At 42.3% G+C, this 25,275-nt stretch overlaps 1 protein-coding gene across 2 annotated transcripts in view; it reads left to right on the top strand.

Annotated features, from left to right (window-relative positions):
- Window positions 1-25,275, top strand: part of RNF220 (ring finger protein 220) — a 222,399-nt gene that overhangs the window by 62,864 nt on the left and 134,260 nt on the right. The window lies entirely within an intron of this gene.

The following is a 25,275-nucleotide window of genomic DNA, read 5'->3' as shown; positions in this document are numbered from 1 at the left end:
AACTGATTGGTGTTTCTGCTTCATATCATTGTTTCTCACCCTCTTTCTCCCTCCTTTTCCCTCTCTTTATTTATTAAAAAATAAATAAATAAGATATTTTAAGAAACAACAACAAGAAGAATGAAAATAAATTGAATTACATTTTCTAAAGCTGCTTTCTGAGTAGCCCAAATAGTGTTCCAAGCATTCCCCAGCATATCTATGTTCATTTACTCACTTTAAAAGTTCCTTCACTCAACCATTATTTGCTGAAATCCACTATGCACGAGCCTTAATTCTAGACTTTGAGCATGCATTAGTGAATAAATGGATATGGTCCCTTCCATTATAAGACTTATAGTCCAGTGAGGAAAACAAACAATTAAACATAAATATTTAATATTACAAATAGGAATCAGTGCTATGAAATGAATGACGCAACAATATAAAATAACCAGGTGATCAACTGAGGGTGGTCTCTGAAGGAATCCATTTAAATAAAGAGCTGAAGTTAAAACCTACAATGAGCAAGGACATGTTCAAAAGAAAGAACAGGTTATTTTAACAGCCCTGAGGTAGGAAAGTGCCTGTAACATTCAAAGAATGAGAAAGAACAAGTTAGCTCTCATTACATAACAAAAATAAAAAATCTCAGTTGCATACAATAGTAGCATTTATTTCTCATGCATCCGTAGGTTGGCGGATCGAGGCCCACCTTGGCCAAGTATCTCTGCTCCTTGCAGTATGTTGAGCTCTAGTCTGATCGATGTTCATTCTGTACCTTGGGTTGAAGAGAGCCCTCCTCAGGAAGACCGACCACACAAGCACATTACAAGCTCATGCTTGGGTCATATCTGACCCAAACTACCATTGGCCAAAACAACCATATAAATAAGCCAAAAGTCAGGGAGCAGAGAAGTAAACTCCCCCATGCAGGTAGGAAGGGAGTAAATATTTTGGGACAATAATCTATTACAATCTATCTCTTGCTCATGAATATTCATGTTCCTCTCACCTGCTACACTCACAATCCCAATACTCCCTCCAACTTTATCCAAATCATGCTCACCTGGCCTGAAGTCCAGGATTTTGTAATTTCTATATTAGGCCTAAATATGGTTCCATTAGATTTAAAAAATGCAAAACCATCACCCTCATACATTTTATATAAGTGGTAGAATAGGTAAACCATAACTACAATAAATTATTTCATTCATAAAGGTAAAGAACTAGAAACACATAGAAACCACTGGTCCATGGCAGTTCTGAAATTCTACTAGGCAGATGTGAACAGGTCCCACCATCCTAGGAATTGGGAATGTTCTCTGATCAAGCCCTGGTTCTGCTTTCTGGGGGTGGATCTTCAATCCATTGCTCTCCATGGCTCTTTGTTCTGTCCTCTGGAAGTCCTCCCTTTTCCCTCATCCCTGAACACTCCTGAAGGGCATTAAATAATGTGCCTATTTGGTGGCTGAGAAGCTTTTTCGACTGACTGCCTGCTTGTAGAAATCTGGGGACTTAGACTGTTTTACATCTTGAATGGTCTGTCTCTTTTCGTTGGAGCTGGCAGTGCCTTGGCAGTGCAGCCCTTTCACAAACTTTGTGCTGGTTGTATGGAGTTGGTACTAGTCAATTCCATGCGTCACGAGCCATACCCACAATTTTTACAAGGCATGATCTATCAACACTTAATTACTGGTATTCTGGTCATGTCAGGCTGCCATAGATGCCAACTTTTTTCTTCAGATTTTAATGAAGACTCTTGATTTTTACTTCATCTTGAAACTACTTCTTCTGACAGTGCCCTGGATCTGATCTTTAGCTCCAGGATGGATCTTAATTGAAAAATATTTTACTGGAGAGTCTGGAGATAAGAAAGTTTTATTTTTTTAACCCAGTGAGTTCTGGGTTCATTTTATTCCCACTGAATTCTACTTGTAAACCAGCCGGTTCTGTTCTGAGTTTATATCTTTCTTTTTAGTGCCTCATCAAATGTAGCTAAAAGCAACCAGCTTATGCTTTCAGTATTTTGCTATAAGATCTCCTCTTCCAACTGTACTAGTTAATCAGATACATCTTTGTCTTATATTATTATTGTTTAGCCAGATACTTACCACTACATGATACAAATTGCTATTACTACAGTGTCTTTTATATTAGCTTCCTTGCTGCCCACTATCTAGTTGCAAAGCCAATGTCACATATTTTAGATGTTTTGTTATTTTCATTATAACAGCATCTCCCTACTTTAAGTAATTGGAATAGACAAAATCACCAAGAAAAATTATGTAAAAAGGAGAAAATAAAAGGGCACAGACCCAGCCCCTGGAGAACTCTAACAGTTAAAACTCTAGTAGAAGAAAAGAAGAAAGGAGTCTGGGGAGGAGAGGACAGAGAGATGATATAACACAGGAGAAGAAGGGAGAGTGGATTAAGAAAGAGCAGATGGTGAGTTGTGTCAAATGCTACGGAAGGATCGAGAAAACAGACAAGTCTGCAGGACTTGGCAATATGGAGGGTGGTGGGTAATCCTGAGAGCCATTTTAGTGGAGTGACAGGGCATATTCAAGTTGACATGCATGGAAGAGTTCATGGGAGGTGAGAAATGGCATTCAGCAGTTAGAGACAACACTTTGGAGACGTTTGGCTATAAAGAAGAGCATAAAATAACATGGCAGGTGGACAGGGTGCAGGGTAACATGGGGAAGTTTTTTTGGTAGAGGATACTAGCGTATAGATACATGCAATGGAAATTATCTGGACAAAGAAAATGACTGATAATGGAAAAGAGAGGATGATTAGTGAAGCAGTTTTTAGAAGGCAAGAAGTGATGGGATCCAGAACACATGACTTAACTTTAACAGGAAGAGGGTCATTGCCTCAGTTGTAACAGAAGAGAAAGAGGAGAAGATGTGTTAATTCAGAGACAGGAAACCAAAACAATGATAGCTAACATTTCCTGGATGTCTATTGTTTCTCAGGCATGGTGCCAAATGTTTTGCGTGCAGTACTTCAGTCCTGTGAAACTGGTTATATTTCATCCCCATTTTATAGATGGGAAATCAGAGGCTTAAAGAGGTTAAGTAATCTCTGTAAGACTTCTCAACGAACAAGCACCAGAGCTGGGATTTGAACCCAGTCAGTCTGACCCTGAACCTACACTCTTAACTTCTATTCCAAACTGACTTGATTCATTTTTACATACAGGAATAATGCTTTTAAAATGAGATGACACAAGAATGACCTGCAAGAAAGAGTAGAACTGATCTAGTCTAGATCTCCGTAGGCTCCCTTCTCGTATGGGCAGGAGGAGTGGAGAGAGTGCTACAGTAAAGATGTTCAGAGGAAGTGGGGAGAGCAGACTAATACCAGCACCAATCTTTTCTCCTTTTATATATTGCACATTTTCAAGGTATTTTTATATTGCTTTTCTTAGCAAGTAATGAGTAGCAAAAGTGGAGTTAGAAGTCTTTCTGTAGAAAGAAAAGGAACTGTTTTCAGGTAGCCGTGAGGTACTTGAGTATTAGGGGGTCAGAAATGAGGTTCTTCCAAATACCCTATGATTTCACTCATATGTGGAATCCAATGAGCAAACTGAACTAACAAGGAACACGGGGACAGACTCATAGATGGAGGGCAGGATGGCGGCTGGTGGCAGGGGGGAAGGAATGGAGGGATTGAGCAAAAAGGAGAAAGGACTCATGGACATGGACAGCAGTGTGGTGATTGTTGGTGAAAGGGGTATAAGGGGACTAAATGGTAATGGGAAAAATACAAAAAGATTAAATGTAAAAAATGGGGTTCTTCGCTCTTCATATTACTAGCCTTTGGCATAGCCTGTGGCTAATTCAAGCATAATGTTAATGTAAGTACCTTTCAAGGGGATGAATTCCATCTCCTTGTGGGCCAGTTAGCACTGCTCTACCCTGTTCAAGCCAGAAGCCCAGCTTTCAAACATCTGCTCTTAAGCAGAAGGAAAGCTGATTGGAAGTGTGTGGAGGAACTATCTCCAGTTTTGCAGCACTACCTCAGAAAGCATCCCAACGTGTACAGTGACTAGAAAGAGCAGTGCCATGCCTGTGTCAGAAAATATTCTTATCACATTAACTTGCACAATGCTTTGTGCTCACTCATTTAGCAGACATTAAGTTAGAACTGAGTTCCAGGGCCTGAGCTGGCTGAAGGGAAATAGAGATGAATTAGGTTCTTCTCCTGACCTTGAAGAATTTCTAAGCTAGTGGGCAAGCAGATTACCCTGAAAAGGTGTTCCATGAAGATATATCCAAGGAGCTGTAAGAAACAGCAGTGCCAGGGTAGACAAGGAGACAGATCAGAGAGAGCTAGAGTTTAAGCAGTGGTGCAACTTGGTCTGATTAGAGATGATGATTTATGGTTTGTTCTCATATACATGTTTATTATTCTATTTGAATCAGATTTTCATAGACTTCCCCCTTATTACCTTTTCTCCCTTGAGCCTTTTAAAGGTTATCAGCATGAAGCTTGTCAAGTACGTGAGGGACCAAGGAAGCCCCTAAGCTATGGGCTCTCTTTTCCAGGTCAGGAGTCGGGGCCCATGGCTGGCCTCAGCTGGCCTCAGATAGCCTTGCTGGCTGAACCCCCTTATCCTATCCAAGCACTGAAATGTTTCCAAAATCTGCTTTCCCAGCCTTGGACTCCAGATTCTCCGTCCCTCTAATCTTTACAAGCTATAGAGCCTCCCGAGGAAGGGGTGGGGTCATCTCAGTTTCAGGGTTTATTAGTCAGGGTAGGTAATTGCTACATCAAGCAAAACCCTGTTTAGAAGGTGGCTTCAGCCCTGGCTGGCGTAGCTCAGTGGATTGAGCATGAGTCTACAAACCAGAGGATTGCGGTTCGGTTCCCAGTCAGGGCACATGCCTGGGTTGCAGGCCAGTTCCTGGCAGGGGACGCATGAGAGGCAACCATACGTTGATGTTTCTCTCCCTCTCTCCTTCCCTTCCCCTCTAAAAATAAATAAATAAAATATTTAAAAAAAAAAAAAAAAAGAAGGTGGCTTCATAGTGGTGATTTTGGAATTCAGGTTTGTCAACCCCTAGGGTTCAGAATTATCTGCTGTGTTCTAGCTGGCCTTTGAGAAAAGAGAGACAGCATGAAGGATCAAGTAGGAGACTTTTATTGGCCCAGGGGAAATGGCATCATTCACCCCTACCTACAAGCCAATGACTAGAATTCAGTCATCTCTTAACTGCAGAGGAAACTGGGAAAAGCAATGGTGTTCTGTGTCCTGGAAGAAAAGGAAACAGGTTTCGGTGGGCACACAACAGACTCCGCTGCACTGTGGGGGGAGCTGACAGAAAGAGCAGACTTCTGAGCTCTGGCGATGACAATGACGACATGCCCCCCCACTTCCATGCCCAGAGTCCTAGCATATTCGGGGTCAGGGCAGTGTTGGGAGCAGCACTGTCCACCCCTTAATAAAAGAAGCCCAGTGTATGGGGGGCTGAGCTAGAACTGCTTTCTGTGGGATAGGAACGGACGGGGGTCTGGAAGAGGGTTCTCCAGTGAATCATGCTGTAAGTCTATCTGCCTCGCTTCAGCCTTTTTCACCCAGGGCAAGTACAGATGCCCTCAGGCCCCCCTTGAATGTAGTGAGTTAACGCCTCTTCTGTGCATCTGGAAGGTATCATCTAGATGAACTCTAGTTGTGCCATCCTGGAGAAAACTAAGGAAATAGTTACTTTAGTTTTTCTGCCTCTGGTTCAGTTGAGGAACCCTGGTTGAGAAACTGCCTGAGGAGATGAAACAGCATTTTTTATATCTGAGGTAATTGCTCTGGGTTCTTTTCCCCCCCTCCCCCCAGCCTCCTGCCCCTGAAAGGAAGCAAACTGATGTCACGAGAAATGCCTTTCTAATAACAAAAACAAATGGGAGGTCTCAGGGGATTGCTTGCATTGGAGGGACCTGTGGCCGTTTAAGAATGAGAAAATGGTGACTCCTGCCCAGAGTTCTGGTTAAGTATCAGGCAGAATTTTTCCAGCATCATTTTGAATCAAGAGAGGCAGTGAAATCACTTTAGTAAAATCTTTGAGTGGGAAAAATGCAAAGAAAACAAAATTCAACTAAGGCAGCTTTTCCCAGGAAAGGCATTAGTCAGGCAGCTGCCGGAGCCAGCCGCCTCTGCAAAGGCCTGTTCCATAGTGCCACTCCGTGCCTCTCCACGCTCTGGGTTTTAACTCCAGCCTCTAATCTCGGTGGCTCCTGTGATAAATTAATTGTAATGATAGAGGCCCCAGTTACGAGGTCTGTACCGTTTGCTTGTAACGTGAGCGACAGGTTTAGGACCTGCTTTATTTAAGATGCTGGGGTAATTACATGGGAGTTAGCATATGCAGGCAGAGATATGATTCATTCTTCCAGCCACAAGCATGACACAGCTGTTTGCAGGATAAAATAGGGGAACCGTGTTGTTACAAAATGTTCCCCTTATTATACCTCATTAAAAACAAGGCTGTGATAAGTCAGGGCGGGCAATGAAGAAAATCTATTGCGCCTCTGTAAAAGCTGATGGGAGACGGGCTCAGAGCTGTGCCGCGTCGTTTTTGTTTATTATTTATTTTATTTTTTGTCCTCTCCCTGACTCTTCTCCCTGTTATTCAGCAACTCACTGAATACTTGGGGAAGGAACAGACTCCTAGACCCTCTTCCTTTCTTCTTATAAAACAGTCTGCCCTTTCCCCTCCTTAGATAAAGCTTAGAATTCTCAGAAAGAGAGAGCATTCATGCATAACAAAGGAAGGAGGGTCTTCTTGGCAACCTGTCCCAATTTCACCTTCAACAGGGGCACGTGGGCTGCCGGAGCCCCAGAGCAGACAGAGCTCAGAGGCTCCAGCAGGGAGCAGAGCTTCAAAGTCAGAGAAAGTCATGGATGAGAGAAAGAGAGGTTCATCCTTTCAAGAGACAGACATATGCCCCATCATGTTGTTTTTTAAAAATAACTTTAAAAAATTGAAATGAATTTTGGCCTCATTTTATTCTTTCTTTTTCCTCGCTCCAAGAGAACTAGTGAGAGTTTAAACCAACCTGCAGTGACTGAACCACAGACCCTGGGCCAAATACATTAGGCTGTTCTTTCCCAAAATGGGTAGTTAGGAAAGAAAGGAGATAACATGTAGACAATATTCTCCAGACAGTGACTACTCAGGGCCATTCCGGAGAGCTATTCCATGAAATACACATCTGTCTACTCCTAGTAATGCCCATTTGGGAAGCCACAGACCTGGTACATGGGCTGGGAAGTTAAATTGCTTGGGTTCAAATCTTAGCTCTGCCACCTCCTAGCTGTGTGGCCTTGAGAGAGTTGAGTCAATATCTCCATGCTTCAATCGCTCCAGTCAACGAAATGAAATTTGCAATAATGTTACCTGCCTCTAAGGTTGTTATAAGGAATAAATGAGATAGTCCATATAGAGTTTAGACCACTGCCTGGCAAACAAGTACTCATCAAGTGCTATTATTGTAAGAACAGAGTTAACCACAGCAAAGTGCTATGAACCAGGCTATGTGTTAGATTTGAAAAGACGGTTAAAAAATTTCTGTTATTGCAACAGAAGTAAAGGATATAACCTAATTTATGACCGTTTGTTAAAATTTGGGCTTCAGAACAAAGTCAGATTTTTGGTTGGAGATACAGGGAGGGAAGCCCATTGGTATTCATAGTTGTTTGAGTTATAAACCAAGAACATGTTTATGTTGGCAACGAGGGCCTTCATGAAAGGTATGAAGTAGTGGCCTTCATATCTTTTCCATGGTCATCTACTGTAACATATATGTTTCACAGTGTGACTCAGAACACACCCCTGCAACTCAAACAAGTTTCACAAAAAACAGTACTTTTTGAGATACACTCTGCCACTTTTCTGTTTTACTCTATCCTATTGTATTTCATTAAAAAGTGTGGTCACCACTCTTAAGTCGCTATTACCTTCTACCAAAGGATCTTACTTTGGTGAGTTCTCAGTAAGTTCTTGTTGATCGAAGTATTCTGGAGGAGAGGGTGGAATATGGAAAGGGCAGAAACAAGTATGCATGGCCTGTTCAGGCTAGTTTTTAAATACTGCTGGAGTGATAAAGTTCATGCTGAAGAGGTAGGCAAGGGGCCAGATAATATAAAATCTTATATATAATACAAGTAGGATCAGAAAAGCATTACATCTTAAGGGAAGAGATAACAGATTTATAGATAACTATACTGTAAAATAGAAGGTAGTAAACACTTTCAATTCCGAGAAGTTGTTACAGGAGTTCAGGGGAAAATGAGATGACTTTCAGATGGCTATATCTGATATTCCTCGGGATTCTGTTCTACACGTTATTCATTCATTCACTTACTCAGTGAATATTTACTGAGTCCCCACTATGTGCCGAGCACTCTCCTTTGGCTCTCATCTACCTCCCTGGTTTTAAAAACATGAGGATGACTTGGATTTTCAGCCATCTATTAAGCATTTTCGGGCATGAAAAAGCAAAAGTCTTGTTTCTCAAAATCCTGCTTAAAGTTCCAGTGCATCCCTTTGACTTTCATTTGTGCCCATTCCTGAACAAATTGCTGTGGCCAAGGCAACATAATGCTCAAATTATCTCATGACAGGTCACAGTCATTACCCTGGCATGAGGGGTAGAATCTGCTTCACCAGAATCTCAGTCTGAGGATGGGGTAGAGGGTGTTCTCGAATGCCCCATTCGAGAATGCCCCATTATATTTCACAACTCTCAATCTTTATATATACTGTTTCCACTGCCCAGAAAATGGTCTTTAATCATTTTGTCTAACTGTTGAGTAACTATTTGTCCTTTGAAATCCTGCTCAGTTATTATCTCCATTGTGAAATCTACTCTGTTAAACAGAGCTAATTACTTTCTTTTCTATAGTCTTTTATAGTTTAAACATAAATCGATCATTGACTATGTCAACCAGTATTATAATTGTCTGTGTCAGGATCATCTCTCCCCCTATTCTGTGAATTACTTCAGGGCAGGAACTGTCTTAAACATTTCTCTATCTCAATACTCGGCCTGAGCATAGTAGGTACTCAACAAATGTTTATTAAACTAAACTATTCTTTATTTAGCTGGTTGCAGCAAAATGTAATTTCAACTAAAAAGGGAAATGTTAGGTGTATTTCTTAGAAACAGTTAAACATACATGAGGAATCAAAGAAGAAATCAAAGGGGAAATGAGAAATTGAGACGAAGGAAAATGATAACACAATACACTAAAACTTATGAGATGCAGCTAAAGCAGTACTCAGAGGGAGATTTATAGCTATAAATACCTTCATTTAAAAAGCAGAGAGAGCCCTGACCAGGTAGCTCAGTTGGCTAGAGTGTTGTCCCAATACTCTAAGGTTTTGGGTTCAATCTCCAGTCAGGGCACATACAAGAAGCAACCAATGAGTGCATAAATAAGTGAAACAACAAATTAATTTCTCTCTCTCTCTCTCTGCCCTCCCTCTCTTTCTCTCTCATTCTCTCTCCCTATCTCTCTTTCTCTTCCCCTCCTCTCTCTGTCCCCCATCCTCTCTCTCAAATCAATGAATAAAAATTTTTTAATGAAAACATAGTTCAAGTCAATAACCTAATCTCCCAACTTAAGAAACTAGAAAAAGAAGAGCAAAATAAACCTAAAACAAGCAGAAGGAAATAATAAAGATTAGAGAATAAATACATGAAATATAGAATAGAAAAACAAAGGACAAAAATTAACAAGATCAAAAAGTTGGTTCTTTGGAAAGATCAACAAATGAACACAACTTTAGGTGGACTGAACAAGAAAAAAGGGAAGATTCAAATTACCAGAATCAGAAATGAAAGAGGAGACATCACTACCAGACATACAGAAATAAAAAATCATTGTAAGAGAATACTAAAAACAATTGTATGCCAATAAAATAAATAATTTAGAGGAAATAGACAGATTTCTAGAAAAATTTAAACTACCAAAACTGACTCAAGAAGGAAATCTGAATAGACCTGTGACAAGTGAAGAAATTGAATTAATAATTTTTAAAACTTCCCACAAAGAAAAGCCCAAACCCAAATATCTTCACTGGTGAATTCTACAAACTTTTAAAGAATAATTAGTACAAAGTCTTCACTAATTTTTCCAAAACATAGAAGAGTAAGGAACCGTTTCCAAATCATTCAGTGAAGCTGGTATTACTCTGATACCAAAACCAGAATATCATCACAAAAAATTAAACTACAGATCCCTTATGAATATATGTGCAAAATCTTCAATAAAATTCTAGGAAACCTAATTCAGCAACATCTAAAAAGGATTATGCACCATGAGCAAATGGGACTTACCCCAAGAATGCAAAGTTGAGACTTCCGCCAAGATGGAGGCATAGGTGGAGATGCTGTACCTTCTCTCACAACCAAGTTTAGAGACAACTAAATATTAGCAACAGAAAACTCAGCCAGAACACAGAAAATTGAACTTTTCGGAAGTCTGATAACAACAAATTCTTCAGCCTGACCGGTAAGAGGGGCGAAACCAGCAGCTGTCGGAGCTGGGTTGCACAGAAAAACTCGGTCAGACAGACTTGGGCGCGCAGAACCCAGGCGCAGGGTTGGACCTAGTAAGCGACTCAGTGAGCGACCACAGGGGAAACAGCCAGGAAGCAGGGCTGCGGGCTGACTGTGGTCGCACTTTCCTGCGCAGATAGACAAGCGAGGGAGTGGGCGGTGAGACTACGGGACTGAGCGGGTGAGCAGCAGCACAGGACACCGCCATTTCCCTGCTCTGACCCCGCCTCCACATACAGCGTCATAACCCAGCGACCTGAGTAGCCCCACCCTGGTGAACCACCTAAGGCTCTGCTCCTCATCCAGTGGCGAAAAACAGCAGAGGGGGGCCGCCATTTCCCACTCTGACCACGCCCCCACATACAGCGTCACAACCCAGCGACCTGGGAGTCCAAGGCTCCCCTCCTCATACTTAATGGATGAGAACAGACGAAAAATGGCTCAAGAAGATCTCAAAGCCCCAGAGCCTATAAATCTAAGCGATGAAGAAATAGCAAAACTCTCAGACGCACAGTTTAAAACACTGGTCATCAGGATCCTCACAGAACTGGTTGATTATACCCACAAATTAGAGAAACATATGAAGGCGAAACTAATTGAAATGAATGGAATTGTACAGGAAACCAATAGCGATGAAAAGGAAACTGGGACTCAAATCAATGGAGTGGACCAGAAGAAAGCAAATAATGGCCAAACAGAAAAGAATGAAGAAACAAGAATTCAAAAAAATGAGGAGAGTCTTAGGATCCTCCAGGACATCTTTAAACGCTCCAACATCCGAATTATAGGGGTACCAGAAGGGGGAAAGGAACAGCCACGAGTGGAAAACTTATTTGAACAAATAATAAAGAATTTCCCCAATCTGGCAAAGGAAATAGACTTCCAGGAAATCCAGGAAGCTCAGAGAGTCCCAAAGAAGTTGGACCCAAGAAGAAACACACCAAGGCACATCATAATTACATTAGCCAAGATTAAAATGAAGGAGAGAATCCTAGAAGCAGCAAGAGCTAAGGGGACAGTCACCTACAAAGGAGTTCCTATCAGACTGTCAGCGGATTTCTCAAAAGAGACCTTACAGGCAAGAAGGGGCTGGAAAGAGGTATTCCAAGTCATGAAATCCAAAGACCTACAACCAAGATTGCTCTATCCAGCAAAACTTTCATTTAGAATGGAAGGACAGATAAAGTGCTTCTCAGATAAGATCAAATTCAAGGAGTTCATCATCACCAAGCCCTTATTATATGAAATGTTAAAGGGACTTATCTAAGAAAAAGAAGTTAAAAAAACATGAAGAGTGAAAGGACAGCAAACTCACAGTTATTAACAACCACACCTAAAACAAAAGCAAACTAAAAGGACAGCTAGATCAGGAGCAGAAACATAGAAATGAAGATCTCAAGGAGGGTTAGCAATAGGGGAGTGGGAGGAAGAGAAGGGGAGAGAAGGTACAGAAAATAAGTAGCATAGACAGTAGATAGAAAATTGATGGGGGTGGGCAAGAATAGTATGGGAAATATAGAATCTAAAGAACTTGAGACACATGGTCATAAACTAAAGGGGGGGTAATGGTGGGGACGGGGGTAGGGTGGAGGGGAATGAATGGGGAAATAGAACAACTGTAATGGCATAATCAATATAAATAAATAAATAAATAAATAAGAAAAAAAAGAATGCAAAGTTGATTTAACACATAAATAAATCAATGTAATATACCATATCAATAGAACATAGGACAATGCCATATGATAAATACAAAAAAAATTAAAAACATTGACAAAATTAACTAGCCCTTCCTGATTAAGAAAAAAAGTCAGTAAACTGGGAATAGAATGAAACTTCCTCAATAGTGAAAGACTGGATGCTTTCCCCCTAAGATAAGGAACAAGACAAAATGTCCACTCTCTTTATTTCAACATTGTACTTGAGATTCTAGCCAGAGCTATCAGGTGAGAAAATGAAATAAAAGACATTCAGATTGGGAAGAAAGAAGTAAACTCAATAATTTAAAAAAAATTAAATGGGCGAACATTCGAATAGACATTTCCCTAAAGAAGTATGAATGCTTAGTAAACACATGAAAAGATATTCAAAATCATTAGTCATCAGGGAATTGCAAATCAAAACCACAATAAGATTCCACTCTCACCTACTAGGATGGCTATAATCAAAAAGTCAGAAAATAAGTGTTGGCAAGGAGAAATTGGAGCACTTATATACTTCTGGTGGTAACCTAAAATGGTGACCACTTTGGAAAACAGTTCAGCAGTCCCAAAAAACATTAAACATAGGGTTACTATTTGACCCAGCAATTCCACTCCTAGATGTATACCTGAGAGAACTGAAAACATATTTCTACACAACTAATGTTCATGGAAGCATTATTTATACTAGTCAAAAGGCAGAGACAACCCAAATATTAAGCAACTGATGAATAAACAAATTGTGATTTGTCCATAAAATGGCATATTATAAAAAGGAATTCAGTAAAAACATTTAAAGAAGAATTAATGCCAATTCTTCTCAAACTCTTCCTAAAAAATTGAGGAGGAGGGAACACTACTCATCTCACTTTATGAGACCAGCATTATCCTGAAACAAAAGTTAGATAAGAAAGGATACTATAAGAAAGAAAACTACAGGCCAATAACACTAATGAATATAGATGCAAAATTCTCAGCAAAACATTAGCAAACTAAATTCAACAATGCACTAAAAGGATAATACACAATGGTCAAGTGGGAGATATCCCTGGGATTACAAGGATGATCCAATAAATGAAAATCAATATGTGTGATACACTACATTAATACAATGAAAGATAAAAGTCATATGATTACCTTGATAGATACAGAAAAGCATTTGGTAAAATACAACAGCTTTTCATGATTAGAACTCTCAAAAAATTGAGTATAGAAGGATCATACCTCAACATAATAATGATAATATATGGCAGACCCACAGTTAACATCATACTAAATGGTGAAACGTTGGAAGCTTTTTCTCTAAGATCAGGAACAAGACAAGGGTGCCCTCTCTTACCACTCCTATTCTATGTAATACTGGAAGTTCTAGCCATAGCAATCAGGCAAGAAAAAGAAATAAAGCCATCCAAATCAGAAAAGAAGAAGTAAAATTGACTTTGGCAGATGATATAGTCTTATTTGTAGTAAATCCTAAAGATTTCACCAGAAAACTGTTAGAAGTGATCAACGAATTCAGCAAAGTTGCAGGATACAAAGTCAACATACAGAAATCAGTGTATTTCTGTACACTAACAATGAAATATAGAATTAGTGCAGTCCTTATCAAAATTCCAATAGCATTTTTCACAGAAGTAGAAAAAGTAATACTAAAATTTGTATGGGACCACAAATGACCCCAAATAACCAAAGAAATCCTGAGAAAGAACAAATCTTGAGGCATCATACTTCCTGATTTTAAACTTTATTACGGGAAAATATTTTTTAAAACCTATATTATAAAGCTATAGCAATCAAAACAATATGGTACTGGCATAAAAAATTGGCACAAAGAGCAATGGAAGAGAATTGAGAACCCAGAAATGAACCCTCACATATACAGTCAACTAATATTTGAGTAGGGATCTGAGAATACTCAATGGATACAAGATAGTCTTGTATCTTTTCCCAGCACCAACTAAAATGGTGGTGTAGAAATCACATGTAGAAACTGGAAAATCACATGTAGAAATATGAAATTAGACCCTTATCTTCAACAAAACTTAAATGTTAGGTCTGAAACTATAAAACTCTCTTTAGAAAACATAGGGAAAAATGCCCTTGACATTGATCTTGCAACAATTTTTTGCATATGGTAACAAAAGCAAAACTAAACTACATTAAACTAAAAAGTTTCTGTACAGAAAAAAAAACAAGAGGAAAAGATAGCCTACTGAATGGGAGAAAATACTTGCAAATCATATATTATATAAGGGGTTAGTATCCAAAATATATAAAGAACTCCTACAACTCAATAGCAAAATAAACCCCAAACAACCTGATTCAAAAGTGAATAGAGGAACTAAATCTACATTTTCCAAAGCAGACATACAAATAACCCATGAGTGTGTGAAAAGGTGTCCAATATCACTAATCATCAGGGAAATGGAAACCCAAACCACAATGAGATATTATCATATACCCATTATAATGACTATTATCAAAAAGACAAGAGATAGCAAGTGTTGATGAGGATGTAAAGAAAAAGAATTCTTGTTCACTGTTGGTGGGAATGTAAGTTGATGCAGCCACCATGGAAAACAGTAGGGAGGTTCCTCAAAAAATTAAAAATATAACTACAATATAATCTAGCAATCCTACTTCTGGGTATATATCCCCCCCAAATGAAATCAGGACCTCAAAGAGATATCCACATTGCCATTTTCATTGCAGCATTGCTCACAGTAGCCAAGATGTTGAAACAACATAAGTCTTCATCAATGGATGAATAGATAAAGAAAATGTGCTGTACACATATATATGCATATATATATGCATATATGTACCCACATGCAGTTGTAATACAAATAATACAATAATAAATAATAATACAATAATAAACTGTTTTGTGTACTCACAACTATAAAACTACTTTTGCTGACGTGTACTCACGCACACACACATACATAATGTTTTTCAGCCATAAAAAAAGGAAAGAAATTCTGTCATTTGCAACAGCATGGACTTTGAGAGCATTATGCTAAGTAAAATAAGTCAAATAGATAAAGACAAATAGTCTATGATCTCGCTTATACGTAAAATCTAAAAAAAAGAAGCTGAACTTACGAAAACAGAAAAGAGAATGGTGGTGGCCAGGGGCTGTTGGATTGGGGAGTGAAGAGGTGTTGGTTATGAGATGAATAAGTTCTGGGGAATCTAAGGTACAGCATGGTGATGATAGTTAACACTGTTTTATATACTTGAAATTTGCTAAGATAGTAAATCTTAAATATTTTCAGCGCAAAAAAATGTAATTATGTGAGTTGATAGAGATGTTAAACATTTCACAATATTTGTATTAAATCAACATGTTTTATACCTTTAACTTACACAATGCTATATTAATTATAGCTCAATAAAGCCGGGGGAAAGGGAATGAAGTATGGATACATGCTGTAACATGGATGAACCTTGAATACATCATGCTAAGTACAAGAAATGGGACACAAAGGCCATGTATTCTTTGAGTCCATTTATATGAAATATCCTGAATAGGCAAATCTATAGAGATAGATGGCCCAGGCATGAAGGGGAGCAAAAAGTAGATCAGGACAGCTAGAGGTGCCAGGAAGGGAGAGGTCCATTTTGTTCACTGCTGTAGCCCAGCATTCAGAGTAGCGTCTGACATGCAGTAGGCACTCAGTTCATGTTCATTGAACGAGTGAGTACATTAAACAGTGGCAAGAGGTGATGCTGGAGAAGTAGGCAAGGGCTGGTCCTGTGGGGCTCTTACAAGCTTTGTTAAGGAGTGTGGACAGAATCTGAAAGACAATAGGGAGACACTGAAGAGTTTTAAGTGGAGCAGAACTATGACAGATTTGTATTTTAGGAGAAGCAGTATGGCTGTAGACTGGAAACAAAGCGTAACTCTGAGATAGATTGGGTGACAGGGGGAGCAGAGGACCATCCACCGAGATGGAAGGACAAACCAATATGAAGGGGAAAGAGAATGAGTTCAGCTTTTAGACATATTGAAATGTAGGTCCCTGTGGGAAGTTCTGGTGAAGTTGGGGATACAGGCAGTTTCACCAGGGTGGAACTCAGCAGATGATTCTGGGCTGGGGATAGTTGGAGTCACTGACGTGTTTCTGACAACTAAAGCTATGGGAGTGACTGAGGTAGCCCTGGAAGAGGGATACATTGGCATGAGAATGAATGAGTGAATGAATAAATGAAATGCAAAAACCAGCTTTGAGTAGGTTTAGGTAGAAACCTGCAAGCTGAGGACTGCTGTGGAAAGAAGAAAAGGTTTAAATAGTGAATCAGTACTCCCTCCCCGCCACACACCGAGAGCTGGCTGTCAGGGAAGAAAGCTATGTGCCCTGGAGTAGGCAAGGGTAACTTGCCACATCAGCAGTTCCCACTTTTCACCTTTGCTCTTTGCCCTTGCGCATGCTCCCTGGTAGCACGGTTTTCTGGCCCAGTGTGGTGCTGCTGTGTAATAGATCTGTGTGATGTGGGCCGGTGGTCCAGAGCACAGCATTTTTTCTAGTTCTTCCCTCTCCCCTCAACAATGAAACAGTCACCCCTGTTCACCTACCAACTTGATGAAATTAAACTTAATCAAGCATGTGCACTTGGGGATGCTGAATGATTTTGCAGCCTGCCCCAGAGAACAGGGAACTGCTGGGTCATACAATTACAGTGTGAGAGCTACAAGAGGTGCCTCTATTTTCTTCTGGTCCTCCTCCAAAATTCTTCATGGACAGAGAAACAGAGGTGCCTGTCTTCTGCCCACCTCTTGCTTCCAATGGTGAAGAGTCCTGGCCAGAACATCTCCTCCATGACCCTGGCCTAAGGATGAGGGAAGGACCATCTGGACAATTTCTCTTCTGGCCAGTCCTTCCCTTTCCTCGGATACAAAAGGAGTTATGCTAGTGTCACCATTCATATAAATTCTGGGTCTTGGAAACCAGCATTCCTGAGGCATCTCTGGAGTTTCCTTTAAAACAATGCTGTTACGACAGACATACTTGATGTGTCTGTCTCACTCTTTCCCACTGTGCCCACCTTATCACAGTCCACATACTTTAAGGCATAGATGTAATAATGTCAACCCCCACCCTCCCCCCAACACACTGGTATTTCACTCTATACTTAGCAACTAAGCTCCTCCTGTATGAAACCATCTGTCTTTTATGCCCTTGGACCCTTACCTACCTGTGTGGGAAAATCTCCTAGAATCTTGAGTGAACACTAGGTCTCATCAGAGTATAATCAGTCTCTTCTCATCCACCTGTATGTGATAATCTCTTATTGCCCCAACACCACCATCTGCTAAACCTTCTCTTTGGCCTTAGTATTATTTATCACATGAGGTAATCTGCCCCAATCAATCTTTTTGCATAAAGGCCAAGCCTCCTGAATGTACTATCACACCTACTCCCGTGATAACCATCCGTTCCCTCAAATTAAAAGTTCCCCTCATTCTGGGTTCCTTTACGATCTACATTTATTGAGCACATATACTGCACCCAAGACCTTCTCTCTCAAGTTCCTCTTCTTTCTGCTAGTAGTTGCCTCCTAAATTCTTAGGATACATTTTTCTCCCAAGCTAATGATGTTCCTTCTCTTATCTCAACTCTCAAGGCATCTGGACTGGAGCTGGAGGCCAAGATGCTTGATACATGAAAAGCTGCTTGCGCTTCCATGAAAATAGAAGCCAGCTGGGGAAAAGCCAAGCCTGGCCAAGGAGCTCACTGGCTGGAAGCAATGGATCAGCAGTGGCCTAGCCCTAACTTGGCTCTGACACTGGTTGGCACCCTAGGCCCAGGCATGGCAGAAGTAAGCCAACATTTACTCTGGAGTGTATTTGATGGGCAGTGAACATCCCTATATAGGTCTGTCCTCCCAAACTTCATTTCTTCTAAGTTCCCAGAAAGGAAAGACTCATTAGCCGGTGTGAAGTGGCAACTTTAGCTCTAGCATACATGGCCTCACCACCAACGTCATCATGCTCTCTGTTTCACTCACCACAAAAGCATCCACCTTCCAGGAAGCCTCCATCACCTGGACTGTCATTCCTTAGAGTTCTGGGTACCCCATAATTCAGTGGTTCTCAGCCTTGCCTGCATATTGGAATCACCAGGCAAACTTCAAAAAGTACTGATATCCATAAGGTCACTGTCCTGCCAGATTACAATTTCACTGATTCTTGAGTGCAGCCTCAGCTCTGGGGTTTTTTAAGTTCTCCCAGTGATGCTAATGCTGTGCAGCCATGTTCGAGAACCACTGCTCTACTCTGACCCACTCTCACCCCTCCTCGACTCCCACAACCCATCAGAGTCCCCTATACCAGTAATTCTGAACTTTAACACCATCAAATCATCCAGAATAGCTTGTTTAAAACAGTCTGCTGGGCCCTACTCCCAGAGTTTCTGAGTCTGTGGTCTGGAGTGCAGTCCAAGGACTTGCATTTCTAATGAGTTCCCAAGTATCACCCATATTCTTAGTCCAAGGAACCCACTTTGAAGACCATTTTCAACATTCTGTTCTCTTGGTTCCTTGACCTTCTCTCCTCCAGTGACCTTGTCCTCCACCCCACCTCAGTTAAGGACTCAGATGTTCATCCCCAAAATCTTGCCACTACCAATAACTGTACTCCTTTGAATGTGCCTTTTAATCATTCTTTCCTCCAACTACCAATTCAGCCCTTGTGGTGCACCAATTCCAGCCTTTGGGGGACTGTACTGCACTGACCCTACCAGCTTTTCACTGTCCCTCACCCCTAACTTCTCCCTAACCCAGTTTAGAGTCCATTGCTTACTATTATTTTTCCCTTGCATATGCTCTCAACTAGTTTCTCTACCCCTCTTTCTTTGATTATACTCTTCTAGCAAAACTCCAACCCTATTAAGTCCATCTCTTGCCTTCTCTCTGCTTGATTGTGGCTTCTCATTTCATTGAGAAAATGGAGCAACCAGAAGATAACTTCTAAGCTCCTGCCATCTAACGTACCAACCCATTTGTCTGTACCCTTATTCAGCTTTCTCCTGTTATTGTGGGTGGCTCGTCATGCTTCTCCTCTAGGAGAACCCCTCTACTTACGCTCTGGATCCAAGTCACTCTTACTTTTTGAAGGACACTGTCCCAGCAATTGTATTCCCCACTCCCACCTTATCGTCAGATTTTCCCTTTAATGGGTCATTCCTGTCAGCATACAAATGTGATCATATTTATCATCTTTTAAATGAAACAAACACCCTCCATTGGTCCCATTTTCCCCTATGGCTACTTCTCCATTTTTTATTCCCCTTTACATCAAAACTTGTCACCCTCCTCTTTTTTTCATCCTCATTTGAACCTTCTCTAGTTGGATTTTTCCCCCATCCTTGCTCTGAAATGGCATTTGTCAATGCAACTAGTGACTTCCCCTATTGCCAAATCCAATGACCAGTCCTTGTTCCACATTGTGCTTGACCTATTAGTCCCTTCTCCTAGACTTTCTTCACTCAGCTTCCGGGATGCCACTTTATTGGTTCTCTTGTTCCTCTTTTGCTGGTTCCTATTCCTCTCTATGACCTCTAAACCCTGTAGTAACCCTTAGACTTGGTCCCCTGATTTCTCTTTTCTGTCTACACACCCTTCCTAGATTATTTCATTCAGGCTCATGACTTTAATACCAGCTATATATGCTGGCGACTCCCAGATTTATGTCTCTAGCCCAGATCTCTGCCCTGAACTTCAGACTCATGTACCCAAATGCTTCCTGGACATCTTCATTTGGATGTCTAATAAGCAGCTCCAATTTATAAGCCAGAACTGAAATCCTGATTCTTCTACCTGCACAGGGTCAAATAATTTCCCCCCTTATTTCTGCCATATCAGTGAATGGCTACTTCAGTCTTGCATTTAGATCAGGCCCTAACCTTGCAGTCTCCCTGACTCCTTCCTCTCACACCTTCTGTACAAACTGTCAGCAAATCCTGTCAACTCTGCCATCAGGATATATCCAAAATCTGACCACTTCTACACCATGGTATCCTGGTCCAAGCTGCCGTCAACTCTCACCTGGATCATTTCAACAGTCTCCTAAGGTCTCCCCACTTCTACCCTTGCTCTGAGAACTTTTATGACAGTAATCAAATTCTTTGACTCCTCGGACTTCCCACTCATTCAGACCTGTTATCAAGGCTTTATCTGGCCTCCCTGCACCTCTCTGATCTCATGCTCCATGGTCTCCCCTCCAAGCTCTCTGCTTCTGCCTTTCTGTTCCTTAATCAGCAAATGAGGGCTTTGTTCTTATGTTCCCCTCGGGCTGTGATTCTCTTTTCCCAGACACTCCTCACTTTAGGTCTCTGTCTAAATGTTGGCTGCTTCAGGAGGCCTTTGTGACAGGCCCACCATCACCCCCTAATGACATAACCAGCCTGGCACTCTCTAGTCCCTTTCCTTGCTGTATTTTTCTATATAGACTTATCCTTGAAATATTATGTATTGATTCATTGATTTGTTGATTGTCTTGCCTGCCAGAATGTAAGCTCTGTGAGGAAGGACTTTATTTTGTTCACTGCCGTTTCCCCAGCGAGCATATGGTAGGTGCTCAATAAATACTTGTTGAATTAATTAATTAAATGAAAATGGTCTAGGTCTTTCCTCCCCAGTGGCTGCAGCCTTGCTCAGGGAGGTGTCCCCAGGCTGCCTGTCTTCTATTCTCTAATAGCCTCCTGGCCACCACCTGGGCCCCCGCCCCTCCCCAGAGCCTGCCAGACCATTCTAATTGCTCGTTCAACAGAGTGGGGGGTGGGAGGAGCTCCATCTGGTGTCCAAGAAAATAAGGGAGCAAGTTTGGGTCGGCTGCTCCAGGTCTACCCTCAAGTCCTCTATGTGGGGCTAGGGAGCTGTGGGGCCAGGTGCCCTTTGGGCCTAGACTTACTTTTTGCTCTTTTCCTCTCCTATCAAGGGGTAGGCCATGAACCCTAAAAGAGGCTCTCACTTCTCATATTTTGACCAACTAAGCTGGACCCAGCTTTAGGCCTCCAAGCTGCAGAAGGCAGTGGGGGGTGGAGGTGGCTGGGAGACAATGGAGAGCCCAGAGCCAGCTCTCCTTTTCCCCAGCCTGAAGTGATACAATGATACAAAGGGAGAGTCTTGTGCTTGGGGGGAAGGGATGTGGGAGAGCCCTTTGTCTCCCTATTTTATGCAGTGCTGGGGGGGTTGGGTAAAGGGTTGGAAGGTAGGGGGTTGGTAAGCGGCTGTCAATATGGGGAGGAGTAGAGAGTGGTGCAGAGGCCCTGGAAAGTTTTTGAATTTCAATCAAGTTGGCTTTGAAAGAGTTTGGCTTTTGTTGAAAGAGAGAGAAAGGTTAATGCTAAAGTTAAGGGGGAGGGGGTGGATCCTGAAGATACAGTCCTGTTTGCAGGCCAGTCAGCTCTGGGACACCCAGGTTGGCAAAAGGCTGGGGTGGGGGAGCAGAAAAGGAGCAGGGGTCCTGTCTCCTCCCTTCGCTGGAACCAGAATGAGGTGTGCCTGTCACCGAGGCATCAGAGTTACTGGGAATGAGAAGAACCTGGTCGGGAAGGGGAAGCGCTGCAGGCACCGGAGGGTGACATCGTGCTTCCTTTGGCCAGACTTAAAGAGCCTTTGACTTTTTAAGCCAGTAAAGAATGAACTACTCTCTCTCCCCGCCTTCCCACCCCCTCCAATCATTGCAGTGTCAGATTTTCCAGGACTGATTTTGTGACAAGTGCAGGCTTAGCTTTGGCGGTGAGGCGAGGCACCGGGAGCTGAGGACTGCCGGGAGGTCAGGAATCAGCTGATTTCCCTGCTCTTGACCTTCCCCTGCACCCTAGTACCTCCAAAAATAAAACATAAAAACTCAGAGCTATTATTGTAGCCTTTGGAACAGAGAGAAAAAGAGAAAGGCCAAGGAAGCTAGAGTCACAAAACCGGCTAATATTTGCAGTTTCAGGTCAAGGTCTGGGGGCCCAGCTCCTTCCCACTGCCATCACAGATGTTCAAGATCCTCTGCTCTTTCTCTTCCCTGAATTTGTGACAGACGCACACACACACACGCACACACCCTGTGCACACTTTGTAAGGCTCAGGCTGAAGCACACAATCTGGTGTTCTGGGAGTCCTTGTGGAGAAAGCTGGGGTGGTCAGTTCTCCACGTGGTCAGTTCTTCACGTGGTATGTGTCCTCAGCGCTGTGGGATACAGACTTGCTCAGGGTCCCTCTAATCCCTAAACTCCAGCCTGGAAATATTTGAAAGGGAAAAGTCCTGAAGGAGGGCAAAAGAGAACTGTGAAATGGGTTGTTCTTATTTTACTCAACAGACATCTGCATACAGGTTAGGCCTCATCCTCACGGAGCGACATTTGTGTATCAAATACTTGTTAGGCATAGCAAGGGTGCTCCACGTTGTGCCCACCCTCGGAGCCACGCACGGAAGAAGAAGAAGGGTCCCTGCTCTCGAACAGCTCACAGTCTGGAACAGAAAAGTAAACAGTGCACAGATAATTATAATCCAATGAGATGATAATATCACCATACTCCTCAATATGCTGTAACATAAATCACACCGAACTTCATTTGACAAGAGAATACCGTGGGAAAATGTGTGAATCGTTTTTTAAGATTACATCCTCATTTTTGCCTTTAGTTTTGGTGGATCTGGAAAAGCATTGCTGAGGTGAAAATTTACCCCAGTGAGGAAACAGAGGCTTGGACTCCAAATCCAGGCTAAGGGGGAAGACGAGTGCGTCCACTTTTGCGTGCACGCAGATGCGTGTGCTAGAAGATGTCTGCAACTGTGCTCCCCTTCATCCAGTGCCACACCAACATTTTTTTTATTTTCTTCTCCATCTGGTTGGCAGCCAAAAATAATCCCAGACCCACCACACATATCCCCTTAACCCCCACCTCCAGTAGGAGGCCTTTTAGTACATCTTTTGGGGCCAAATCCAAGGTGAAGACAGGACACTGGGGAAGTTAACCAGAGGAAGATTTCTAGGCTGGTGTTCTCAGAGCCTGGCCCCTGAACCAGCAGCATCAACGGCACCTGGGAATTTAGAAATGCAAATCCTCGGGCCTCACCCCAGACCAGTGAAACCAGAAACCCTGGGCGTGGGTCCAGCAGTTTGCACTTTAACAAGCTCCCTGGGTGATTCTGATGCTCCCTAAAGTTCTAGGCATGCTGATCACATTGCTGCTCTTGGTGAGATAATCCTGATGCTCCTCAGAAATAACTTGCTCTGGGTAAAAGCCAAGCCGGTGGGCGATCCAGCCCAGCACCTGTTAGTTCTTGGGTGCCTCTGTCTAAGGGTATGGGTATGACACACAGAAGCTTTAAGGACCACATTATGCTGGATACCTGGGGCCCAGACCCTTCTGATCTGCACTGACCCCCCACGCTCAGAGAATAGGAGCTGGCAGAAGGACCAGCTGAAATACCAAGGAAATACAAAGCGATGATCCAATATCTGGTCCCGTTCAGACTTCTTTCAGGAATCCAGCTTACAATAACAATACATAGTACAGTTTGATTCTCTGGGGCTTCTGGATGGGCATGGATTATGAAGGATTTGTTAGAATTGGGAAGGGGAGGGAGGGAGAGAGCAAAGTCCCCTCTCCCATATTTGATAGTGTCTGATGCCTCAGGAGAGCCCAGCACCTGTGTCTCCTTGGAATTAGAATCTTTCTTGGCATAGATTGAGAGTTTCTTTTGGGGAAAGTCCCTTTGCCAAAACCACGTGGCCATTTGTGTCTACCCGCTCCCAGTTTTCCCTTTCACCTCGAGCCAGAAACTTTTGGTGTCCTCAGGACCATTTCAGATTGCTGTAATCAAATGACTACTTTTGATCGATAAAAGTGAGGCTAAGAATTCCTTTCAGAGGGAAAGAAAAATCAGCATTAAGTAAATATTAGGTGCCAAGTGTTATGCTCCCAACTTTTCATAACTGTATGTTATTCACCGATTTTATTAATAAGGACACTGGAGTTCAGGAAGTTCGTCACCTGTGTGTGTGAGGTCACACAGCTTTTAAGGAACATCAGGATTTGAAGTCAGATCTAACTGATTTCGGAGTGCACTTTACCACACCTTCTCCCAAGAATTACTACGCTAGGTCCTGGCTTCCCAGGCAACACCCAGGAAACGTGCCTGTGGCCAAGTTCACCAAGTTCATGGGTTTGTGTCAGTTCTGGCTGGAATCCCGCTTGGTTAGGCTCAGGGTCAGGTCTCACCTAATTTTTGCCCTTCCCTTCTCCTGGCCAGCTGGGCTCTGCACCCTCTTGGCTCTGCGTGGCTCCCCAGGGGAGAGGGCGAAGTGAAGAAGCCTAGACAGGTTGCTGTGAGGACGCCCTCCATCCTGCGTTAACCCCTGCAGCGGGCCCACAGCAGGGAAGCCTTCTTGCCCAGACTGCACAGACTGCTCGCCTGCCTGAGTTTGCATTATTTATTTAATGTCTTGTACCGTAAATAATGGTAACTTTATGGTTATTAGGAACGGGTTAAGGTACATGCGGGTAGCACCAGGCTGCCTTCAAAAGGAACAGTCCTGGCATAAAATGTTGCGATAATTGCTTTACTGCTGAGTGTTGGTCTTTATTTTGTGTCTGATTTGTCCCTTAAGCCAGCGTAACATTCTCCCCACGGCAGGAGAATGCAGAGAGCAAATTGAAGGGCTGAGCATGAACAATGCGACATGGCGCACTGCTGGGTTTTTCTTTTTTCCTCTTTCTTCGTTTCTCCCTTGACCTCCCTCCCATCCTCTCCGCTCCCCTCCCCCACATGCCCTGCCCAGTCTCCGCCCTACCCTGGTTGGTAGAATCACTCTCCCCCATCCTTGACACCTCAGGAAGGTATATCCCCTCTTCCTCCCTTATTTTGAAAAATAGGTTAATAGAGCACCCCAATTCCTTACCTCTTCTCTGGGCAGCAAACAAGACAAAACAAAACAAACACAGGCAAGGAACCTTCCTTTGCTTGGACCCAGTACCAAGCAATGCCCAGGCATATCGGCCAAAAGATGTTGTATCTTCATTTTGT

Source organism: Artibeus jamaicensis, unplaced genomic scaffold (assembly GCF_021234435.1).
Source record: "Artibeus jamaicensis isolate MK-2021 breed Jamaican fruit bat unplaced genomic scaffold, CSHL_Jam_final scaffold_847, whole genome shotgun sequence".
NCBI classification, from domain to species: Eukaryota; Metazoa; Chordata; class Mammalia; order Chiroptera; family Phyllostomidae; genus Artibeus; species Artibeus jamaicensis.
Note: the sequence above shows the minus strand (reverse complement) of the source record. Positions and strands in the feature narration are given on the sequence as shown.